This window comes from Peromyscus maniculatus, chromosome 4 (assembly GCF_049852395.1).
Source record: "Peromyscus maniculatus bairdii isolate BWxNUB_F1_BW_parent chromosome 4, HU_Pman_BW_mat_3.1, whole genome shotgun sequence".
Lineage (NCBI taxonomy): Eukaryota > Metazoa > Chordata > Mammalia > Rodentia > Cricetidae > Peromyscus > Peromyscus maniculatus.
The window spans coordinates 108,229,193-108,238,383 of NC_134855.1; positions in this window are offsets into that span (position 1 = coordinate 108,229,193).

Below are 9,191 nucleotides of genomic sequence, written 5' to 3' on the forward strand. Positions count from 1 at the left end.
GACAGCCATGTCCTGTTCAGAGGACAGCATTTCCCAGCACTGCTTCCCACCGCTGGCTTTTACATTCTTTCTTCCCCTCCTCCACGGTTTTCCCTGAGCCTTGGGGGAAGTGACACAGACAGCCCATCTACAGCTGAGCACTCCTAATCACTTACTGTCAGAAGTTGAAAACAACTGCAAGTCTCTGCATTGACTGCCTCTTACAATAAGAGACTTCTCTACCCAAGATTGAGAGTAGTACAATCTGGGTTTAAGGCCATGTGGGGCAACTGGAGGGTCCCTATCAGGGACAGTACTGAAATCTGGTGAGTCATAAAGGTAAAGAACTTATTTTCTTTTAATCTTAAATAATTTCCTTTTTGGACCAGTAAGATTGCTCAGCAGGTAAAGACACCTTTTGCCAAGAGTTAAATCCCCTGAACCCATGCAGTAGGAGAGACCCAACTCCAGATTATACTCTGTCCCCAGGGCACATGCATGTGGGTGCACACACATGAACAATATAGACACAATGTTATTTTTAAAAATTAATTTTAGCCAGGCATAGTGACACACACCTTTGATCCCAGCACCCTAGAAGCAGGCGCAAGTGATCTACACCGTGAATTCCAAGTCAAGGCTACATAGAGGGACCCTGTTTCAAAATAATAACGATGATGATAATGATGGTGATGATAATAATCATAATAATAAGTAATTAAAAAAATTTTCTTTTTATAAATGAAAGCATGGGGTGATAGCGCACACTTTTTTTTTAAAGATTTATTTATTTATTTATTATGTATACAGTATTATGCTAGCATGTATCCCTGCAGGCCAGAAGAGGGCACCAGATCTCATTACAAGTGGTTGTGAGCCACCATGTGGTTGCTGGGAATTGAACTCAGGACCTCTGGAAGAACAGTCGGTGCTCTTAGCCACTGAGCCATCTCTCCAGCCCGATAGCACACACTTTTAGTCCCAGCACTTGGGAGGCAGAGGTAGGCAGATCTCTGCTGAGTTCAAGGTCTACATAGCAAGTTCCAAGCCAGCCAGGCCTACAGTGAGACCCTCTCTCAAAATGAAAGAAGATGCTTTAGTGGGGTGGTGATGGTGCAAGTCTTTAATCCCAGCACTCGGGAGGCAGAGCCAGGAAAAGCTCTGTAAGTTTAAGCCAGCCTGGCCTACAGAGCAGGATTCAGGACAGCCAGGGCTACAGAGAGAAACCCTGTTTCAAAACCACCCTGTCTCAAAACCAAAGAAAAAAGAAAGCCGGCTCAATGGGTAAGGGGACTTGCTCACTTGCTGCCAAGCCTGGTGGCCTGAGCTCCACCCCTGGGGCCCACAGGGTGGAAGAAGAGAACCAAGTCTCACCAGCTGTCCTTTGGCCTCTACAGATGTACCGTAGTATACATACAGAGATACATACATTTAAATTCATTTTTTAAAAGAAAATAAAGGATTGGGCATGGTGGTGCATGCCTTTAATTCCAGTATTTTTCGGGTAGAGGCAGGCAAATATCTGAGTTCCAGATTAGCTTGGTTTACACGGTGAGTTCTAGGCTAGGCAGGGCTACATAGTGAGACCTTGGAAAGAGAGAAACAGACAGAGACAAAGAGTTAGCTTTATGTTTTATGAGGTCCACTGTTCTGGTTTAGGAATGAGAGAGAAGAGCTAATAAAAGAAGGTTAGAAACATCTGGCCCTCAGTAAGCACAGATCATCTGCTGTTTAAAACATCCTTATGTGAGATGTCTTTGGGAAGATATACACTATCTGTAGGCAGCTGCAGCTTTATAAACTGTGCTGAAGTCTCTTCACTCTTAGCAAGCAAGGCAAACTAGACGCCATGATGGGGCTCCTTTCCTTTCTCATGTCCCCTATTGTCCCTGTCCTTCTACCCTTCCTCAACAGTGCCCTCAGAACAGGAAGGGACAGCAGACACCCAATGCCCGACGGGCAAAACTGCTTGCCATCACATCTGATGACCTGAGTTTGGTCCCCAGGGAGCCAAGGATAAAAATAAATACAAAACAGGTTCAGGTCTGTATATAGGTGTGTATATTAGAGTCCTCTAAAGAAACAGAACTGATATAATGAAAAACTGTCCATGGGGATTTACTGGCTTGTCTTACAAGATGCACTCCGTGTAGTCCAGTCTCACACTGGAGAGGCTGGGAATCTGGTAGTTGCTCAGTCTACCCACAAGGACGGATGTCTCAGCAGTCCCAGGCTGGTGCGGCTTGTGCAGCAGGCCATGAGGAATCCTGTTCTTCAGTCTCATTCTAACGGCATCCCCAGAAACAGGACGTGAAGGCAAGGCAGCAAAAAGCAAAGCTTCCTTCTTTCAGGTCCTTTTACCAGGTGGGCCCAGCCTTAGGGTGGGTCTTCCTGCTTCAGGTAATCTCACCAAGAAAGTCTCCCATAGGTGTGCCCAGTGACTTGTTTTACTTGATTCCAGATGCAGTCAAGTCGACAACCAAAACTGGCCATGACAGTGAGATTAACTAAAGGACATCTTCAATTTCACATGTTCCCAAGAAGTACCTTTAAACCGTAAGGATGAGGCACATACTAACTTTCTCTTTCATTTCCTAGGAAATAAAAACTGAAATACAATCTTCAAGGGCAAACTCACCAAGCACGTGAGTGTTTTCTAATGAGGACTGGGTTTTGCTGTTGTTGAGGGCTGAGGATTACTGTTAGAGATAGCCATCTGCACTGTTAGGCCATCCACTGTCTCCTACATTACAACATTCCTTGGAAAATGTAAAGCAAGGTCATAGTTGGGGTAAATGTAGCACACAGGACACTGAAGGGTCTGGAGAGATATCTCAGGAAAGTGCTTACTATATAAGCGTGAGGATCTGAACCCAGATCGCTAGTATCCACATAGAAAGCTGAAAGGGATGGCACATTCTTCACTCTCAGTGCTGGGGAGGTGGGGGTGGGAAGATAGATCCCTGGAGCTTCAAGGCACAGCCAGCCTAGCCAAATCTGTGAGCACCAGCTTTACTGTGTCAAAAATTAAGGTGGGGAGCCAGGCACGATGGCACACACCTTTAATTCCAGAATTCAGGATGCAGAGGTAGGCAGATCTCTAAATTCAAGGCCAGCCTGGTCTACAAAGCAAGTTCCAAGACTGCCAGGCGCGCGCGCACACACGCACACACACATACACACACCCTGTCTCAAAAAAATGTAAGTAAATAAATAGAGACTAGGCACAGTGTGGGACCAGCTTTCAGAAGATAGGCATATTCATCTCTGTAAGTTTGAGGCCAGCTTGGTCAACATATTGAGTTCTAGGCCAGCCAGGGTTACATACTGAGATTCTGTCTCAAATAGATGATAGAAAGACAGACAGACAGATAGATAGGTAAGTAGATAGGTAATAAATCAGATGAAGAGCCATACAAGAAGACATCCAACATCAATGCCTGGCCTTTACATATGTGCATCCTTTCACACATGCACACACATGTGACAACATACATTCATACACACACACAAAATGTAGAATTTTAAAAACTGATGTACTGCCGGGCAGTGGTGGCTCACACCTTTAATCCCAGCACTCAGGAGGCAGAGCCAGGTGGATCTCTGTGAGTTCAAGGCCAATCTGGTCTACAAAGTGAGTTCCAGGACAGGCTCCAAAGCTATACAGAGAAACTGTCTCAAAACATCAACAACAACAACGACAAAAAAAATTGAGATACCTCTATCACTGAGTCATGGCTGGGAAATGGACCATATAAGGCCAACTTTCAAGTTGTGTTGTGAAATTTAACGAATTGATGCATGAAAGACTATAACATGTCAGACATTATACCACTACTCAACAATAACACAGCACCACAGCGTGGATGAGAGCATCCATCCTCTGGCCTAGGTGGTGAACATCACAGCATCCCATGAATGAAATGTTTGTCTCATAATCAACCAAGATTATAAGACCTATACTGAGTGTCACTGATAGAAATGACAAGGACCCCTGAGCTAAATGATCGTCTTAAGGTTGTCCTTATTCCCCGAGTCTATGTGAAGAGCTGCCAAAGAATTTGGGGGTCTTCTTTCCATGTTTGAGAAAAGGGTCCATAATTGCTAGACGCCATTTCAAACGTGATGTGATTTTTCTCACTGACAAGCTGTGAAGTATCGCCACCTTGTGGCACTTGCTTGCAGTTTCAGTTTCTAGAACTCTCAGGGTTGGATTGTTTTGTTTTGTTTTGTTTTTCGAGACAGGGTTTCTCTGTGTAGCTTTGCACCTTTCCTGGATCTCGCTCTGTAGACCAGGCTGGCCTCGAACTCACAAAGATCTGCCTGCCTCTGCCTCTCGAGTGCTGGGATTAAAGGCATGTGCCACCACCGCCTGGCTAGGGTTGGATTTTAAAAAGTTCCTGTCTCCACAGATAGCCACCAGTGTTGACTGACAGTAAAAACTTTGGACTAACACACAAAAGTGACACAGTTCGTGTCTGATCTTTTCCAAAGGACAGACAGTCACGTGACACAGAAAGGGGAAGGAGGGCCTAGGTGCCTATGGCTTAAAGTTCAAAGCCGAAGCATACTTTGAGAACCCAGAGCCCCACTCAGAAATGCTGCTCATCTCGGGCGTATCTCAGCAGAAAACCCTTCAGCAGACTCTTCTCAGAAAAACAACTGCCTGAATAAGAATTTCCTGTTGAATAATAAATTCTTCAGTTAACCCTCTCAAGAGGTGAAGCCTAATTCCCTTCCTTTTGAATGTGAACTGAACCTAATTGTTGTGCCCAGATCTTGACCCCCAGAGAGACCACCAAAGACAAGCATGCCGGAATGCAAAAGCAAAGTTTAATTCTGGATATACAAGCCTAGGCAGGGACTTCGTCCAATACATCCAATGCAGTGGAGGCTGGAGGAAGCGCCCACCTGTCTGCAAGCTCAGTTTTTAAAGGGAAAAATCACAAGGTTATATCATTTAGGGGTGCTAGTACGGGTACAATTCTGATTGGCTCGCTTCTAGGGACTTCTAGAAATTACTTCTAAGGGAGTGGTTGCCCGCCACCATTTCTTATTGGCTGCCCTCAGGTGGGGGCATTTCTGTGGTCAGTTACCCTGGAAAACAGGGAGAGGACACTCCATAGTCTGGCAGGCATTACCTTGTGACTATCTTGTGATTCTGAACTTCTACACTTCCTAGTTTCTGGAATCTGAACTGACTGGTTTCGTAACTAACGGCCTATTCCCAAAAGGAGAAATCTTAGGCCTTAGTTTGGGGGTGAAAGCATTTCTAAGATGGCCCATTTTGGTCTCACACTAATAAATGTAAAACACCTCTGGGCCCCAGCACTCTGAATGGAGCATGCTTAGCCTAAGGCTGCCAAGTGAAGGATGTGCCCTCGGCAATAAGTCCTCTAGGAAGGAGTCTGGTTCTCCAGTGCAGACCTCAAAAGGGAAGAGACACCGAATAGCATGGAACCACAGACACCCGAAGGAGGCCCAGAGCTCAGAGGCATTATGCATCTGGCTGGAGCCAGCACATCTAAGAGGACAGACAGACTGACTGTATAGGCCCAGCCACCAGACCGTTGTAGCCATGTGACAGTAGAACTAACCGCTCAAGATACAACCTTTAGCCGGGCGGTGGTGGCACACGCCTTTAATCCCAGCACTCGGGAGGCAGAGGCAGGCGAATCTCTGTGATTTCGAGGCCAGCCTGGTCTACAGAGTGAGTTCCAGGAAAGGCGCAAAGCTATGAAGAGAAACCCTGTCTCGAAAAACCAAAAAAAAAAAAAAAAAAGAAAAAAAAAGATACAACCTTCAAACCTGACTGAACACAAGAACCTGATAGAGCACTGTCTGTCCCCAGCATTAAGTTGTGAAAAATGCCTTTTAAAAAAAGAGCCAAGTAAGAGAAATTACTTTAAAAAAAAAAAAAAAAAACCACAGGGTTTCTCTGTGTAATATTCCTGGCTGTTCTGGAACTCACTGAGATCCACCAGCCTCTCAAGTTCTGGGATTAAAGGCGTGTGCTACCACCGCCGGGCTGAAATTACTCCTTTTAAAAGAGAACAGACTGTTAACAAGACTGTTTAAAGTAGAAAGGATGAAGATACTAACAATTAGCAAATTTACCATCTGAATAGATTTTCCAATCCCTATCATTTAATTAGTGAAAGTAAATATTCATCTCCTGTCATTGGAAATCGAATGGTAACTGTCTCACCATGTGAAACTTAATTATATTTATTGTTTACACATGTAAATGAATGACTGAAATAACTTTTAAAAATAAGCTTACGAGGGTGTGTAAAAATGGTGTTAGCCTGATCTTTGACAAAGAAGCCAAAACTATACAATGGAAAAAAGAAAGTATCTTCAACAAATGGTGCTGACATAACTGGATGTCAACATGTAAAAGATTACAAATAGATCCATATCTGTCACCATGCACAAAACTCAAGTCCAAGTGGATCAAAGACCTCAACATAAATCCAGTTACTCTGAACCTGACAGAAGAGAAAGTAAGAAGTAGCCTGGAATGCACTGGCACAAGAGACCACTTCCTAAATATAACACCAGTAGCACAAACAATGAACACAACAATTAATAAATGGGACCTCTTGAAACTGAGAAGCTTTTGTAGGGCAAAAGACACAGTCAATAAGACACAAAGACAGCCTACAGAATGGGAAAAGACCTTCACCAACCCCACATCTGACAGAGGACTGATCTCCAAAATATATAAAGAACTCAAGAAACTAGACATCAAAATACTGAACAATCCAATTAAAAAATGGGCTATAGAGCTAAACAGAGAATTCTCAAAAGAAGAATCTCAAATGGCTGAAACACATTTAAGGAAATGCTCAACATCCTTAGTCATCAGAGAAATGCAAATCAAAATGACTCTAAGATACTACCTTACACCTGTCAGAATGGCTATGATCAAAAACACTAATGACAGTCTACGTTGGAGAGGATGTGGAGCAAAGGGAACACTCCTCCACTGTTGGTGGGAGTGCAAACTTGTACAACCACTGTGGAAATCAGTATGGCGGTTTCTCAGAAAATTGGGAATCGATCTACCTCAAGACCCAGCCATACCACTCTTGGGCATATACCCAAGGAATGCTCAATCATACCACAAAGATACATGCTCAACTATGTCCATAGCAACATTATTCTTAATAGCCAGAACCTGGAAACAACCTAGATGCCCTTCAACTGAAGAATGGATTAAGAAAATGTGGTACATATACACAATGAAGTACTACTCAGCAGAGAAAAACAATGACATCATGAAATTTGCAGGAAAATGGATGGAACTAGAAAATATCATCCTGAGTGAGGTAACCCAGACTCAGAAGGACAAACATGGTATGTGCTCACTCATAAGTGGATACTAGATATAAAGCAAAGGACAATCAGACTGCAACCCACAGATCCAGGGAGGCTACCTAGCAGGGGAGACCCTAGGATGACTGTGGCTTATAGTAAGTTTTGGTTTTGCCCAATCAACTTTAGTGAAACATTTCACTATTAGGATAAGAATCTGTACCGTATCAAGCTGATGAAAGGATATATGGCTGTACTTTCAGGAGGGGAGGCTAAAATCTTTCTAGATTATGGATTAGCCTATAGAAAAATGTCTGTGGTAAATCAAACAGTGAAGGGGAAGATGAATAGGAATCTCACTTACACAACTTAATTAAAACATAGTTCTCTGAACACATGAAGATAGGTTTCTTCCGTATCCCAGAATCTAATCAATATTTATATGTATAATTCAGCTATCATTTTGTTTAAAAGGGCTTATTGGGAAATGTTATCATTTTTACTATTCCCTACAGAGAAAATATTTTCCAGTTTCAAATAACCCTGGACTTTTGAATTATAACCTGTTTTTATGTTCAAATAAATAAAAGAGAAAAAGAAAAAAAGCAAATTATCCAGTCAATTAAAAAAATGGTGTTAGGAATTTCTAAACATAAAATGTTGTGTTATCTATTGACAAATGAACAAAAAAGTGAGCTGGACAGACAGCTCAATGAGGGAGCAGGTGCCTAGCATCCTTGAGGTCCTGAGTTCAATCACCAAAAACACAAAGAGAAAAGAAAAAAAAAATATTATGAAGAGCTTGCACATTTTGTTAAAGCACTCAGTAATTTAAAAAGAAGAAACCGGGTGTGGTGGTGCACACCTTTAATTCCAGCATCAGGAGGAAGAGGGAACTGGATCTCTGTGAGTCTAACGCCAGCCTGATCTACACAGCAAGTGCCAGGCCAACCAGAGTTTTAATAGTAAGAACTTGTCTCAAAATAATAATGATGGTGATGATAATAATGCAATAAAAATGACCCAAAAAGCAAGATGAACAACCACTAGGATTTAAGTTCCCACCACATGTCAGGTACCATATCTATTTCATTCTGTTAAAGAGATGAATGAATCTTTAATCTTTATCTGAAGAAACAGAACCTCAAGGTTATGCAATTAATTTCAGGTCACACTGGAAGTTACAAAGCTTCGACTCCCATACAAATTTGCTTACTGTAGCTTAGTAAGTCGCCCATAAATTTAATGGTTTTAAAGCCAAAATAATTTCTCACCATTCTGTATATAGACAGGGTACACCTACAGGGCTCTTCTAATCACTTCTTTGGTCTCATGCAGCTTCAGACAAACAGTGGCAATGGCTAGAACACACGTCTAATATTTTGGCAGGGCTAGTTGGAGGGCTGGGCCTCTGTCATTTCCATGTGGTCTCAGGGCTTCTGCCTCTCCATGGGACTCATCAGCACAACAGCCTCAGTTCTTAGGAGCAGTCAACGAGCATGCAAAAGGCCGAGGACCAGATATGGCAGAGCTAATCCTCCTGTGTCTGTGGGGACACTGACCCTGGTGGAAGAGCAATCAGGGCTCCTAACCAGTAAGCCATCTTTGCAGCCCCTGCGCTTGAATTCTGTGAAGTCACTGAGTTAAGAAAACAAAACAGACCTAACTTATAAATGTGCCTTACGGTTATGAGAATTTTCAAAATCCCCCTAGGGGTTGTAGTAGAGCTCAGCTGGTGCAGTGCCTGCATTGAATTCACTAACAGATGGCCTAAGACTGGGAGACAGACAAGAGGGTCAGACATTCAAAGATCATTCTCCGCTACAGAGCCAACTGAAAGCCAGCCCCGGAAAGAAGAGATAAAGACGGAAGAAGGAAGGGAGAAGAAAGCC